This window comes from Vulpes vulpes, chromosome 4 (assembly GCF_048418805.1).
Source record: "Vulpes vulpes isolate BD-2025 chromosome 4, VulVul3, whole genome shotgun sequence".
Taxonomy (NCBI): domain Eukaryota; kingdom Metazoa; phylum Chordata; class Mammalia; order Carnivora; family Canidae; genus Vulpes; species Vulpes vulpes.
Genome location: NC_132783.1, coordinates 7,163,436 through 7,180,342, shown reverse-complemented (window position 1 = coordinate 7,180,342; position 16,907 = coordinate 7,163,436).

Here is a 16,907-nt window from a genome sequence, read left to right as displayed (position 1 = left end):
AGAGAGAGAGAGAGAGGCAGAGACACAGGTAGAGGGAGAAGCAGGCTCCATGCAGGGAGCGTGACATGGGACTCGACCCCTGGGACTCCAGGATCACACCTTGGGCCAAAGGCAGGTGCTAAATCACTGAGCCACCCAGGGATCCCCCTATATATAATGTATTTAATGTTTGTGTGTAAATACTTCTTATATGTCTATACATATATTTTAAAGATCTAATAACTTTTATTTTTTATTACCATTTTTCTCCTTTCTAGGAAATTAAACCATTTTAATTCTTATCTACCTTCTACATAATGGTTATTGAATACTTCATAATATATTAATCTGGTTGTAATGGTCCATGCATGTACTTTCATGCTGTTTATACCCTATGTCATTAATACACATAAATGGGGGTAGGGGAGGCTATGAATTGTGTAGGACTAAATATATCTTTGTCTCAGTTTATTGCAGGAAATTGTTCTAGTTTCAAGAAGTTCATCTAAAGTGCTTATTTTTTTAAAGTGTTTATTTTTAAAGATTTTTATTTATTTATTTGAGAGAGAGAGAGCATGAGAAGGGGATGGGCAGAGAGAGAGAGAGATTCCCCACCAATCAAGGAGCCAGACATGGGGTTAGATCCCAGAACCCTGGGGTCATGACTGGAGCAGAACACTTAATGTTCTGAACCACCCAGATGCCCTTTGGCAGAGTTTATATACAAATAGAGAACTGTTTTGATGAGACTTTCTAAAGTGTAGTGTTTTGGTTTTTTGTTTTGTTTTGTTTTGTTTTTACCTTTCACAAAACTGGTTAAAAAATGCTTTTTATACAGCAGCCTTTCCTTGGAACTCTCATGAAAACACTCAGTTTTATTTAAACATATATAAACATTATACACACATACACAACACACACTATTGGTTGTTTCTCCAGAGAAGTTTGACTTAATACAACTTTATATTTCTTGGAATCAGGAAATGAAATATTATATAAAGCTTAATGTTAACAATAGATAAAAATTGATAAATGCTATTTGGTTGAAGTCTAGAACCCTGCCATTTTGTGTTTTTTGACAGTTGATGTGGTTCTTGATACATATTTGTTGAGTTCTTTTTTTAAAAGATGTTATTTATTTATATTAATTTATTAATTAATTTATTTTTTTATTTATTATTTGAGAGAGAGAGAGAGAATGCCCCAAGCAGAGCATGAGCACAGGAGGGGCAGAGGGAGAAGGAGAAGTAGACGCCCCACAGAGCATGGAGCATGGAAGATGTAAGAATGCAAGTTTGGTGGGGGTGATTGATCTCAGGATCTGAGATCATGATCTGAGCTGAAGTTAGGCACTTAACTGACTGAGCCACCCAGGTGCTCCTATTTGTTAATTTCTAGTACTTCTTGAGAATTCAGAAATAAAATACTTCAAGTGAAATATTTTTTTTTCTTCCTGTAAATCTCTCCATGTGTGATTTTACTGTCTAGATGAAACATATTCATAGCATATGGTATGTGGAATATGAATTCTTCCAGAAATGTTCCCCTAACCCCTGCCATACAGACATCTCTCTTTAGTGTTCCCTAAACTATATTGTAATATTTTTAAAATCTTCAACTTTATACCCCTCATAACTTCAACTCTAAAGTTGAAGTAGAAAAATAATAATACTTTAAAATGCTTGGTGCATTCAATTGCATCTAAAATATGTGCAACTTTAAGGCACCTCCAGAGTGCTGTGTAGTTAACCTAAGGAATATATCAGTATACAAATGAGAGGAAACAGACACTTTTGTACTTTTATGTGCACATTATTCAAGTTTACACATTTTATTGCTACACTTGTGCAAGGATCTGTGTCTTTTTTTTTAGTGTGTATCAGTTCTTTCATGAGATTTAAATATCAACCTTAAGGAGAATTAATTGAATCAAATGATGTTTTTCATCATCTGAGTAATCCCACATATTTAGAATTCATTCCAGAATAGTTACATGTAAAATTTTTATATTATTTTACTATTATGTACATTTCTTAGAACCTAATTTTCACTCTGAATAATCAACTGCCAGATTAGCAATGATCTATCTGGTACTTATTTTCCATCCCTGTTGTTAAAACCAGCATTTTTTCCCCTATGTTACCTATAGATTGATCTCTTTTGTTACTTGGACGTTCATAGTTAATTGAAAGTATAAATTAATAACTGAATATATGTTCTTTGTTTTCTCAATGACTGATTCATGAAGGAACTTGAAAACTCTTGGGATATCAAATTGAACCAATGAATTTTTCATTAGAGGTTCTATTATAAACTTTTCATCTCTTGAGTAAATACCTAAGTTAAAATCTAGCATTCACCAAGCAGCCTACTGTTCGTTCTTATGTTAATGAGGAGGCTAATTGCAAATTTCCCTAGGTAATCTCAATGTCAATTATTCATGAACCACTGACAACAGACATGACATTTTCGAATGACAGCTCTCAATCCTGTTGCTCACAAGTTCTAAAATGTGCTGGGTGATTTAAATGACTTTAAACCTAAAAGGTGCCAAAGTAAGTTGAAAAGGAGGCGGAGAGAAATCTGAAAAGTAAATGCCAGATAAGTTAGTTTTGAATTTATTTAAGGTTAACATATTTTAGAATTTGAGAAGCTTTTTTTTTTTTTTAATTTGAAAAGCTTTGGGGGAGGGAGGAGAGGAAATGTTATTTCAAACTCTCTTTAATCGCATTGTTGGATTAGTGTTCTTGAATAAAAAACAAGCTATTCAAAAAGGAGTCCATCTAATTGATGTATGTAACTACAGATTTTTTCCTGAATCACCAATAAAATTACATTGCAATGTAAATTAATACAAGAACACTAAGTGAAACTCGGCCCTATAAGATTTACCAGTCTTTTTTTCATCTAGTTGCTTTTTTCTATAGTCAATGAGCGCCAAATGCTTGATGTGTGGCATAGAAGTAACTGGCTCTAGTGCTGGTGTATGTAATTCATGGTCTGTGGTTTGGAAGGTGAATTTGTCTTCAGCAGTAGTTTCTCTGGTAGTTCCAAGTTCTTGTATTCCTTTGGGGGAATTTCATGTTTGCACTGTCCCTGAAAATTCTTGTTTTCCCACTATATTTTTAATAACTTATCATATAGAGCCTTGTTGGCATTGAATTTAAAATTTGTATGCTACATTTTTGTACTTTGATTGATCAGGTTCTTTTTCCTTTCTTGGAACGTTGTCAGATCAGAGGCAGAGTTTTTGTGGTCTGGGTTTCAAGCAGTAGCCCACTGAAAGAATATGAGTGATTTTGACTTTAATGTTTACAATATATATTTTTTTTACTATTGATTTACCCAGAATTTCTATGGCTTTGTGTGTGTGTGTGTGTGTGCACATGCACATGCATGCTCTCATGCATGTTAAGGGGTTCCCTCAGTGTTTTCTGGCATATTGATTAGAAATCTAAATAATGTTAAGAAGTAGTTTAATGTTACCCATAAGGACAAGTAAGCGAAATGTGTCATCCAAAAATATTTTCAGGGCATGAAAACATAGTTACTTACTTTTATATGAAACAACTTTATTGTAGTGAGTATTACAAAATACTAAAAATCTTCCTCTTTGGCCTAAGATATGTATAATTAATAAATCTTACATAAAAAGCAATGGATTGTGATGTGGACATGCCTAATTATGATGCTACTCGAACCACTTGCTTGTCCTGTTGGCATAGACCAATAGTTATTTAATCTAAACTTATCTAAACCTTTGTATTTTGTCTTATTTCCAGTGTCAGTTTAATCCTCTGTTTCCCAATTTTTAATTCCTGTATTTAATTCCTGTGATATTTATGGCCATTCAGCTTTTCCTTATAATTTGTTAAGAAATAGTTTAATAATAAATTTCCTTATAATTTATTAAGAAATATTTTAATTAGACATCCATGATCACATGTTTAAAGTCATTGCCATTTTTATATATACAAATAAGTAGATATTAACACTTTAAGAATTTTGTGTAATACTTTTACAGAGGGAGGTGGATGTAGTTTTTAAGTTAATAACCAAAAAGAATAACAAAAAATATTGTTGAATGCCTACAGTATTCAGGAATAGAATCATACTATATTTGAGTTAATCCTTAATCTACTTTGAGGGTTAGATATAATTGTTCATTTAAATGTGAAATAATGAGACGTAGAGATTTTAAAGAGTTTTTTGTAAGGCCTCATAGCCAATAGCTAACAAATGGATAATGTTCTATTAAAATTCTTATCACTCTAAAAACAAATATTATATTCTCTCTCTAGCTCTCTGTCTCTCTTTCTCTCTCTCTCTATCTCTATGTATTCTGGCTAACATAAATAAATAGGAATTTATTGGAAATATTTAAGACTGCTAATAGAATTGAAAAAAAAATAAAACTAAAGTAACCACGTCTCAGGTGACATAGGGACAAATGGAAGACTAAAGTTTACAGAAGCAGAAAACTGCCTTAAGAGTCCATTAAGAAGAGTGCTTCTGTTTTCAATCCATTGGCTACTTCACTCAATTTTTGAATTCCCAGGAGAGGGCTGCCCAGGTGGCTCAGCAGTTTAGCACTGCCTTCAGCCCAGGGCATGATCCTGGGGACCCAGGATGGAGTCCCACATCAGTATCCCTACAGGGAGCCTGCTTCTCCCTCTGCCTGTGTCTCTGCCTCTCTCTGTGTCTCTCATGAATAAATAAATAAAATCTTAAAAAAAAAAAAAATTCCCTGGAGAAAGCATTTCATTGGCCTTTATTTGATAATCTGCCTTCTTTTGGACCACTTTGGAGAGATGATGCTTTAATTAATCAAGTAAAGCTTGAAATTAATTTCATTTAAAAATAAAAGAAAAAGAAATACACATGCATGAAAGAATAATGGGACAAAAGAAAAACACAAAAGGAAAAATCTAGTTTAATACTAGAAGTGCAATACATGTTAAATAGTCAATAAGAGTTTCTGAAGGCATTGACTTTTTCTTCCCTCTAATGTAGTTAGTCTTCTTCTTACAGATATATTATAAAAATTCCACATATAATAATCATCATCATCATCATCATCGTCATCATCATCATTTGCTTGTTTTAAATGCCAATATTTTGTCATAAACATTTCAAATGTCTTTCTAACCTACTTTTTGGTTTCTTCCCTTGATGTCTTAAAAAAAATTAATTCTTTTTCATTTGGGGCACCTGGGTGACTCAGTCAGTTAAGCGACCAACTCTTGATTTGGGCTCAGGTCATGGTCTCAGGGTCATGAGATTGAACCTGGGTCAGGCTCCATGCTAGGTTAGGAAACTGCATAAGATTCTTTCCATCCTTCTGCTCCTACCAGCTCAAGCTCTCTATCCCTTTCTCTAAAATAAATAAGTAAATCTTGAAAATAAAAAAAACTTTTCATTCAAATTTTTAATTCATATTTTTGCAGTTCCTACGTTTTTACTGTAAAGAAATTCTCCTTTAACTGTCACATAAACATTAATATGTAATTTACCCTACTTTCTAATGTTTTTACTTATATACTGTCAATTTTATTACTCTAACATAGTATAAATATATATATAATTTTGTGATAAAATTATATCATTTTAAATACCTAATGAATTTTGATGGTACTATTTATTGAATAATCTTTTGATTCCATGATGATTAGAAATATAAAATATAATTTATGAATTTCAGAGACACACTAGACTGTGTTTTCAGTTTTTAAAATTATTCTCCATTTATATGACTTTAGATTATGTAAACATAGGTATAAAGATAGGAAAATAGCATGCCTTACTTTTTTGCAATACATTTTTATCTTGAGGAATATTTTTGTTCTTTGTTCCTTTGTTATAGTAAGTTGTGATAACTTGTTATTGTAATAACTTATTTTTTTCTTCTGTAGGAAATGTCTCTAATCTCACCAGTGATATTAAGTATTGTACTTAAGATTTCTTTTCCCTAACTGGATAATCTTTCTCATCTTGATCATTGTTTGAATTGCTAGTTTCTCTCAAATGGCTATTGAATCTTGACCTTTTCATTAAAATTTATGTATAATAGGTGGTGTGTATTTACTCATTTGGGCAGATCTAGTTCACATGGAAGAATCAAACTGAGCAAGAACTTTGTGTATACTTTAGACTATGTGTATTAGCAGACATCACTTTATAATGAAAATGTACTAGCATAACATTGAGATTGTCTTTCTTGCTGTCAAGAGGAAAAAATAAGGAGAAATTTTTTCAGGATAACAATATTCATCTCAGGAAGCCTAGTCCTGTGGAGAGAGATCATTCAATTCTTCGGTGAGCAGTTCTGCTAACCTTGAGGAAAAGAATCAACATTGACAAATATTCCCTTTGTAGTTGGAAGGGAGGAGAACAGGGAGAGACATTAAGGGAGGATCTGACCAGCCTCATTCTTCCAAAGACATTCTTTTAGTTTATTTCCATGATGACCATCCTTCATTTTCTTACTTTAAAAAACTAATATAGCTATTTCAAATGTGATGTCTCTCTAAGCTCAACTAGAAAGACAACTTTTATATATTCTGTAGTTTTCCTTGAAATTGTTCTTGAATATATACATATGTATCTTCAGTCCTGATCTGGACTACGGAGTCCTTCTAGAGACCCACGAAGACCTTTGTTCCCCACAGGGCCTTTTCAGATTCTTAATTATAAAAGAAATTACTTTTGGATACCACTACTGACACTTCAAACATATTCCCAGAGAGAAGAAATGCTCAGTTGGCAGTTTCCATCTGTATGTTTTGTGTCTAGTCCCAGAGAAGGGACTAGACAAGGCCTCCTTTCATGTTTTCTTGATAATTTTCTTTATTTACTTTTTCTTATCCAAAAGGATGAATATGGAACCTAAAATTTACAGTTGCAAGCCTGAATATTCCCTTCTTCTCTTTTGCCTTCTCAAGGGGGAACAAAAATGGGGAAATAAGATAGGATTTAATTCAATCTAGCCTGATTAACATCAGTCCAGGTACCCACTACCTGGACACATACATGTATTTTAAATAGAGACTTTGCAAGCAAGAAACATATCACGGAGAACTATACATATGTAAGTGTTGTATATATTTAAGTGTTGTAGGCAATGATTGGAGAGACATAGGTCACCATTCTGAACACACTGCACAAACTGTTTTAAAGAGTGACCGACCCTGAATGCAAACTTGGGCAGCCACCCTGGAAAACAGTATGGAGTTTCCTCACAAAGTTAAAAATAGAACTACCCTAGATTCCAGGAATTCCACTGCTAAGTATTTACCCAAAGGATAAAACAAAATATTGATCCAAAGGGATACATACACCTGGATGTTTATAGCAGCATTATAAACAATAGGGAAATTATGGAAGGAGCCGAAATAACTACCAACTGATGAATGGATATAGAAGAGATAGAGGGATAGATAAATAGTGGAATATTACTCAACCATCAAAAAGAATGAAATCCTGACATTTGCAACAATGTGGATGGAGCTAGAGTGAATTATACTAAATGAAGCAAGTCAGAGAAAGACAACTATCATATGATTTCACTCATATGTGAAATTTAAGAAACAAAACAGATGAAGTTTGGGGTTCAAAGTAAAAAGGAGAGACACAAACCAGGAAACAGACTTTTAACTCAAGAGAGAAAACTAAGGTTTGCTAGAAGAGAGGTGAGCAGAGGGATGTGTTAAATAGGTGATGGGTATTAAGGAGGGCAGTTGTTGTGATGGGCACTGGGTGTTGTATGAAGGTGATGAATCACTAAATAGCACACCTGAAACTAATACTACATTGTGTATTAACTCCCTGGAATTTATATGAAAAATATGAAAAAGAAAAAAAAAGTGACCCATCCTAAAATGCATGCTCAATTCTCAATAACAGATTAGTAAACTGACAAAAGCCACCATTTAAATAGCTAAGTTAATTAACTAAGCCTACCATTTCAACAATGTTTTTTCTTACTCCAGCCATACCAAAAGACTTAGAATTTCTCCTTCATGACATGCTACTTCATGTTTCTGAGGTTTTGCATAAGTATTTCACACAGAAAGACCATTTAATCCTCTTACATCTAATTTAGCCCATCCTAAAACTTCTGGAGTGTCACCTAAAATAAACCTCCATACAACATGTACATAGGTTTCCATAACCTCTTTAAGGCATGTTTTCTAGTGGTCTGGAGTTGCCTTTTTTTTCTCTCTCTCTCTCTGATTCATACTGTCTTAGAAAGTCCCATGTTTGGATTGATTTAGCAGCCCCAGTTCCTGTATGGTGTTTCAAACTCTTCAATAAGCTTGTATTGAATAACTTCATCAATCGTGCTGCTACTACTTATTATTAATTTCTATTTGTACCCATGTCTGCAGATTCTTGTAGTCTATGTCACTTTCCTTATTATCCCATGCACCTAATGCCTACATTTGTCAACCATGTAATAAATCCCCTGGCTATACTAGTGCTGCAACATTAATCTGGCATTCTTCTGCTTCTCTTTGCCTCTTGTCTCAATGTTACACTTTCACTTTGCCCAAAGACACATTAATAATTCTCAGGGCTTTGGGGAATTTAACCTTTGGCCATGGAACCACACTTTTAATTACCTCACTCTTCACATTAATGGTCTTCCAGGGACTGCTCAATGACCACAGAGCTATAAGGTCTTGCACTTTTCAGTTTGTATATTCGTCTAAATTTATGAAACACCTTGGTTACCAAGAGTAGAAATCAAAATGGCCACTTATTCTCTATGGTTACTAGATTCTATAATGCAAAAATATTGAAAAAAAAAAAAAAGACAGGGGGCAAGTTAGACAGCTTCTCATCCAATTCTTCCCACCTTCTTTCTCTTTGGAAAATGAAGCATATGCATATTCATACACATAGACATACTCCTTTTCCTGTACTGCATTTTTGAATACAAATGAGTCATGCCTATGTGCTTTTGTTGTTGCTATTGTTTAATGGCAAAAGGAAATGTGCCCTGAAGAAGAGTAATGGACTCATTCTGATTGCCACAACTCTCTTATCTCTCTGAAATTTGGTTTGATTATCCCACTTTTCTTTGTTTTAAGCAAGGTGTGAAATTTTATTTATCAAACAATTGATAAAAATGCAGGTATCAAAATGCTTTTAACTCTTTTAACTAGGAATCTATGTTAGAGTAACATTATTGGTTTTGTAAAATGAAGTTAGGTGGGGATTCGTGTATTTTAGTGATTACATGCATGGATAGGAGTTCAAATAGATAACTCAGGGCAGCCTGGGTGGCTCAGTGGTTTAGCGCCACCTTCAGCCCAGGGCGTGATGCTGGAGACCAGGGATCAAGTCCCACATCAGGCTCCCTGCATGGAGCCTGCTTCTTCCTCTCCCTGTGTCTCTGCTTGTCTCTCTCATGAATAAATAAATAAAATCTTAAAAAAAAAAAACCAAATAGATAACTCAAATTTTAACTTTTATGTTCAAATGTGTGTTCTTGGGAAATTTTCCTAAACTCCATTTCTTCATCTGACAAACTCAGATGAGTATAATGGCAATCTTTACACAGGATAACCCTAGGAAAACATGAAGTCATTCCAAGATAAATTCAGTCAGGAATTGTTGCAAAGAATGCAATTTTCAGGTGCTGACCCCCAGAAGTACTCTTATAAAATTGACCCAACTTAAAAATGCCTATGATTAAGGCCTCCTATGGATTCTTGTTGCTTGTGTCTGCTTTCACAGTGTCCTTTCTTCCACTTTAGGAGATAAATTCATAGTCCTCACTTATGCGGAATGCTACCCGTAGTGCGTTGTTCCAGTGCAAAAACTTCAGGTCATTAAAAAAGACTGGGCAATACCAATGCTTCCTTTAATTAAGGCACCTTATCTATCCCCACTTATTCTCATTAAGAGACACATTTAGCATAAAGTTTACTTCTGTTAAATAGGCATTTATACAAATTTCTGATCTATTTACACATTTGAGTAATTACATAACAATTATTAATAAGTTGAATCTGGTAAAAAACTTATTGTTTCATTGAAAAGTAGACATTAATTGTAATTCAAATACATGTTTGTGTTTCAGGGAAATATGATATGGTGGTTGATAAGAATTTCAATCATTTTTTTATTTTTTTATTTTTATAAATTTATTTTTTATTGGTGTTCAATTTGCCAACATAAGAATTTCAATCATAATAGAGTAGAATAAAATTCTGTGGAGAAAAATGGAAATATGATTTAAGGGGAAAGTTAAAACATACAATGCCAACTGTTAATGACGAGCTTTTTATTTTTACATGAGTGGTGATTGGCATTAGGTTACTATACTGTTTACACTTCATTGGATACATTTTAAAAAACTGATGTCAGTATCTAATATGCTCATAATTTTTCTATTTCGGTTACATGATGAAATGCATGTAAAGCAAATGACTGACCTTAGCACTTATTAATGCCCATATCTGTTTACGATTTTTTAAAGATTTATTTATTTATTTCAGTGAGAAGAGAGAGAGAGAAAGAGAGAATACAGTGTGGGAAGGGCAGAGGGAGAGGGAGAAAGAAACTCAAGTAGACTCTATACTGAGAAAGGAGCCTGGCACAAGGCTCAATTTCATGACCTTGATATCAGACCTGAACTGAAACCAAGAGCTGAATAATGAACCATCTATTCCACCCAAGCTCCCCTTTTTACTATTTTTTTAAAACAGTCAATTAAATATATATAAATAATTTTAGAGAAAAAAACATGACATTAAAAAGGACATATTTAAGTGCCATTTAACAATAACATAAAATGCATAGAAGTTTCTTCCTTTAGTTAATTGGACATGTTTTAGAAGTTATGTGAATGACATATGCTTCAGAATGATGTTCAGCTTCAAAGTGGATACTGATCATTTGTATTTATGACTTTTGATCATAAAATGTATAAATACTCTGGCAAAGAAGTACATTTTGGTCTGCCCAACCCCATTTAACTTACAGTCCTTAAATATAGCTCTGTTTCCTTGAACAACTTGTCCTCCCCATCTCCTTCCATTAGTTTCAGGTGGAGCTGCCTGTTACAGGGATGGGCCTATATACTCTGCATTGCAAAGAGCTTTGCTAATCAGCATTATATCCTTCTAGGTTAGGAATATAAAGACAATGTAAGCCATATTTATACAAAGTTTTCCCTAGGATTTTTAAGTACAGCTAATGAGAAAATGGTCTTTTCTTGGTGGTGGTGGAGTTGATCAAAGAACCAATTTCAGAGGGATTCCGAATATGCACCAGGGGAAAGTCAAAACGCAAAGCTGGATGATGATGGCAAGGGATTCAAATACAAATTAAGATATTTAGTGCAAGGGACATCAGAAATCAGATTGGCCTTGGTAAATTAAGGAATTTCATACAAATGACTTATAATTATGAACAGAGAAAAGAGTTGGTAACATTTTATCTTCATTGTAAGATTTGTTTGTGGTAGATGCAGTCATGTGCTTTTTGTTGGGAGTCAAAAAGGATTTGGTCGCATCACTGGTCAAAACTGACTTGACTTCTGACAGAGGGAAAAACCTGTTCCAAAAAAGAAAATACAGCAGGGACACAATAGTAAAATCAATATTAAATATTCTGAATATTTTGCCCTCTAGAACATCATGCCTTACAATTTATTTACCTTTGAAACATGAACATTGCATACAAGAAAATAATACTAAACGAGATGAATTGAGAGTTTAGCAGTCTGCTCCTTGGATCTGTACTAAATCTCTGAATATATATTCAAATAACCAATTATACTATTTTATTTAAATTAATTCATAACAATAGTATATTTTACTTAGTAGAAACTATCAACATACTCTAGGTAAACACCGTTATTTATTGAGTGATCAGAAGGACATTTTCCATATTTTAATTTATAATACAAAGAGAGAAATATACAAATAAAAAAACATGAAAATATATGTGAAGTGCTGAAATTATACATTAATAGTCATAGGTTATAGTCCATGTCAATTTGAAAACCCTAACTCATGAATTGAGAACAAATGATATTTCTAAATATTAACTTGAAATTCTATAATATATGGAAACATGGTCTATGTGGTAATAAAGACCAAACTAGTTTGATCAGAATATCCTCATCCAATAGAATAGAATTATAAGATAAAATCTATTATAAGATTAAAATAGCATAGCTGCAATCCCTATGCTATTAGGAATAGGACGTTGATTGAAATATTTAGCCTCAATGAATCAGAATATATTAAGGAAACTAAACCAGTGGCTAAGGATACTTAAATATGTAAGGTACTTACGTGGAGGAGGAGTAAAAGTATTGTTATTTACTTATCCATCAATGCCACTTAACTAGAAAGAGCCCAAGAGCTTTGAATTTTGCTACATTTGTATCTGTCAACTTCAGAGACTACATAATCGGATTAGCAATTAAGGGAGCCTAAAAGAAATGAAAAATGTACCAACAACCCAACGTGACTAGATTGTTTTATAATATTCATTTTTACTGCCAACTCTTATAGTAGAACTGGTGAATTTACCTATTGAAGGTTGTAACTAAAAATATTGACCTTTCAAAGAGTCTCATTATCAGACTTACTTATGCCTGTTATTTTAACCTTCTTTTGCATGGTAGATTAACAATAAAGGTTTTCTAATTTTTTTAGATAGTTATTATAAGAATTATTGAGGGATGCCTGGGTGGCTCAGTGGTTGAGCTCCTGCCTTCAGCTCAGAGTGTGATCCTGGATTCCCACACCAGGCTCCCTGCAGGGAGCCTGTTTTCTCCCTCTGCCTGTGTCTCTGCCTCTCTCTCTCTGTCTCTCATGAATAAATAAATAAAATCTTTAAAAAATGTTTTTTTGAAAGTAATTTTTTAAAATTTTTGAAAGTACTTTTAAGAAATTAAATACAGTAAGAGAGATACCCATGTGACTGAAGTTATTTAAGAGAAATATCATTCAGAAGCTAAATTATATGTGGGTTCACATGTTTTGAGTTCTTAAGCACTTATAGTAAATCTTAATCTGCTCAGTTATCATATTTATATAATGAGACTTTTAAAATGACACTTGCAAAGAAAATGACTTATTTGGGGGGGTAGTAAAGTTGAGCTATGTAAATATTGATTTTTATAACTAAGAATATTATAAACATAATGTCACTACTGATGTAGCAAGTAACTAATGCCATTGTTCTGATTTCTTTCTTTTTTTTAAGTTTTTATTTATTTATTCATGAGAGACAGAGAGAGAGAGAGAGAAAGAGAGAGAGAGAGAGAGAGGCAGAGACACAGAGGGAGAAGCAGGCTCCATGCAGGGACCCCCACATGGAACTCGATCCCAGGTCTCCAGGATCAGGCCCTGGGGTGAAGGCAGGACTAAACCACTGAGCCACCTGGGCTGCCCTCTAATTTATTTTTTAAAGCACTATAATTGTTTCTAAATTTTATTTATTTAAAAGTTAAAAAAAGGGATCCCTGGGTGGCGCAGCGGTTTGGCGCCTGCCTTTGGCCCAGGGCACGATCCTGGAGACCCGGGATTGAATCCCACGTCGGGCTCCCTGCATGGAGCCTGCTTCTCCCTCTGCCTATGTCTCTGCCTCTCTCTCTCTCTCTCTATGTGACTATCATAAATAAATAAAAAATTAAAAAAAAATTTAAAAAAATATAAAAAAAAAGTTAAAAAAATTCTACCTTTAAAAATTCATATTTTTTATATTCTTTTTGGCATTTTTTACTTAGAAATAAGCATGAATTTATTATACCACCTTGTATTTAATAAAACTTATGAATTTTTCTCTATAACATTATTTTAAACATAATTCTTTCTCTAAGTGAACAACACTCCTTTATGCAAGTGAATAACACTAATGATTTTTCATTGCCTATGGAGTGGAACTATGATCTGAATTATCTAGTTGGCTAAAATAGAAGTTATCTTAACTACACTATATTTACAAAACTTTGTCTAATCTGGTATCAGAAGGAAATCATCATTTCAGTTATCAAGAGAGAATAAACTATGTCTCTTATTTGAGATCAAATGTGGCAAAATACATCACAACTTAATGTGAAGCAAGGCCTTACATTTGGTGTTAGCATATTCTTCATACTCCTCTAATTATCTGGATATTGTCTGGGTCAACTTCACCAATAAAACTTACTGTAGAATGTTTAGCAGAAACCAAGAAGGACATAGGAAAAGCATAATGATTTGGCCAAATTATAATTTGAAATTGAAATTGGTCATCAATCAATTAAACAAGATCAAACAAAAATTAATCTTTGTCAAACTGAAAAGTTAAAGAATGAACATTGACTAGAAGGATTATGAATATCTAGAATGGTAGATTGTTTTAGTTATTTCTAGAGAGAAATTAAACAAACTGAAAAATAAATATAGGTGAGAAATCCAACTTCTAATATATAGGACAAATCATTTGATTATTAACTTCTAAAGTGCCTTCTAGAGTGAATTGCTTTATTTTTCAAAATAGAGTATTTAAAAGCACACTAAACTAGCAGATAATTTTTCTTCTTTGCCACTATTGCAAATCCAGAAGGATAAAATTATTTTTCTGAACAGAATAAATTTCAACAAAGAATGGGCAAGTTACTATCTGGATGAAAACTACTAAAACTGCCAATCAAGTAGAAAATTTATAGCCACAATCCCTATGCTATTCGGAATAGCATAGGAAATGTGAAATAAAATGTGAAATAAAAAATGTTGTCTTCTTCATTAAGCAGAAGCAATGAAGAATACTTTACTTTCTCTACCCTTTTAAAAGAGTTTTTCCAAAAATGTGTGGAAGACATGGGAGTTGTTGAGGAGCATTATTACTATCTTTACAGTTTTTATTCTGAAATTGTAATAGTAATATGGACAGTGTTCCCAAAAAAAGGATGATTTTGATATATATATATAATCTAAAGCAAATGTTTAGACAATGTGTTTTTACTGGGAATAACATCAAATATTTAGGACCTGAATTACATTTTTAAATATTGGCTACCTATAACTAAACACTTGCCATTTTTATATTATCTCTTATAATGTCATTCAAATACCCATCATATTGAATTGTGTTTGGCAATATTCCATATTATTTTGCTTAAAAATACAACATCTTGAATATGATATCTAGTAAAACAATGTGAGACATAGAAAAAATATTAATAAAAGAAACAATAGAGAAATAATTCAGCATTGCTAAATAAATATTTATCTTTAGAACTTGATCCAACAATCCTCCACTATATGGAGGAATTTCGTAAAAGAATTAATTCAATATAATTCTACATGTTAAAATTCTAGTAAGAGCCTTTTAGGGGTGAAGAATCTTTGAATGACGGCTCCTTATCTGTCATAGATTAAATAAAGCCTTGGTTACTCTGTTTGAGAGAAGACTACATCTGCCTGGGTTTTAGGACTGCCACAGCTATGTACCATAGACAAGATGGCTTAAAAACAGAAATCTATTTGCTCACAGTTCTAGAAGCTAGAAATTAAGACCAAGATGTCAGCAGTTGCAATTTCTTCTGAGTGATCTCTCCTCAACTTGCAGATGACCACCTTCTGACTATGGCCTCACATAGCCTTTCTTCTGGGGAAGGGCTTCCCTGGTATCTCTGTGTGTTCTAATTTTCTCTTCTTATTCAAACTCCACAAAACAAAACAAAACAAAACAAAAAACACACCAGGCAGGTTAAAGAAGGGTCTACCTCATTTAACTCTAGCACCTAATCTTTAAAGGCCCAGTCTCCAAATACAATCACTTTCTGAGCTACTGCAGATTAGGATTTATGAATTTGGAGGAACACAGTTCAACACATAGCAACATTTTATGTTGTTTGCATTAAGGAAATGCAAATTGCCTCAATTATTTTCTGAGATACCTTCCAACCTGTGATACCAGAAAGAAAATAGAACCATCAGGAAATATTTGCAAGTACCTTCAAAGAATATTTAAATAACTGCAAATTTTGTTTTAGAAGATCTGATCTCTTGTTTAAATAGATTATTTTAATGGAAAACAGTAAAAAAAGAACATAAGAAGGAGGCTAGTAAAACTTTGTGGTAAGAGGTGACAGTAAGAACAACTCCCTACTCATTACAACAGATGAGTCTGGTACTCTCGTCTACGCATCAAAGTTAAGAGACATATCAAATCTCCATGTGTCATATACAATCTATAAATTATTATTATCTTCATTATGACTGAAAAATACAAAAAAACATCAGCTTATTTCTGAAAATTTAGGAAATGGTACAAGTTGTTACAGAGGAGACCCATCTGAACCATGGTGTCTTTCACGGCGCTTTCTACAGAATTTGGCATCCCACCTCTGACAACAGGAGATCTATTTGATAATCCAACATCTCTAAGGAAGGGTAACATGCAAATGGACAGATCCAAGTGAATTCACATGTCGTGAAGCCATTATAAGTAGCAAAATTTTGGCAAGAGGATCCAAAGTCAAATTAGCATACACTACAGTTGCATATATTCTGTGGTGTGTGCTATCATCCCCTTGTGTTCAGTACACACTAATTCTTCTGTTTTTTAAAAGAAATACAAGTAGCTATGTGAAAATCTAAGATGCAGAGTTGAAAGGTTGTTTGCAAAGTCAGTTGATTTTTCTGCATAAAAAGGAAACAAGAGTTACAAATTCCTTCATAGCATTACAGTTGTAAATTTAGGACTCAGGGCTCTGCATTAAGATTGAGATTGACCCTCCTTATTCCCAATTTGATTAAATGAATAAATTTGTATTGTATATATATTTATACATATTTGCATTAGATTTACTTAAGAAGTTGTATAGAAATTATTTAGTGCTTTAGAGTCATAGTTGATTTAAATAATATGAAAATGTTATGTAGTAACAGGTGTGAATATTCAACATAAGGGGA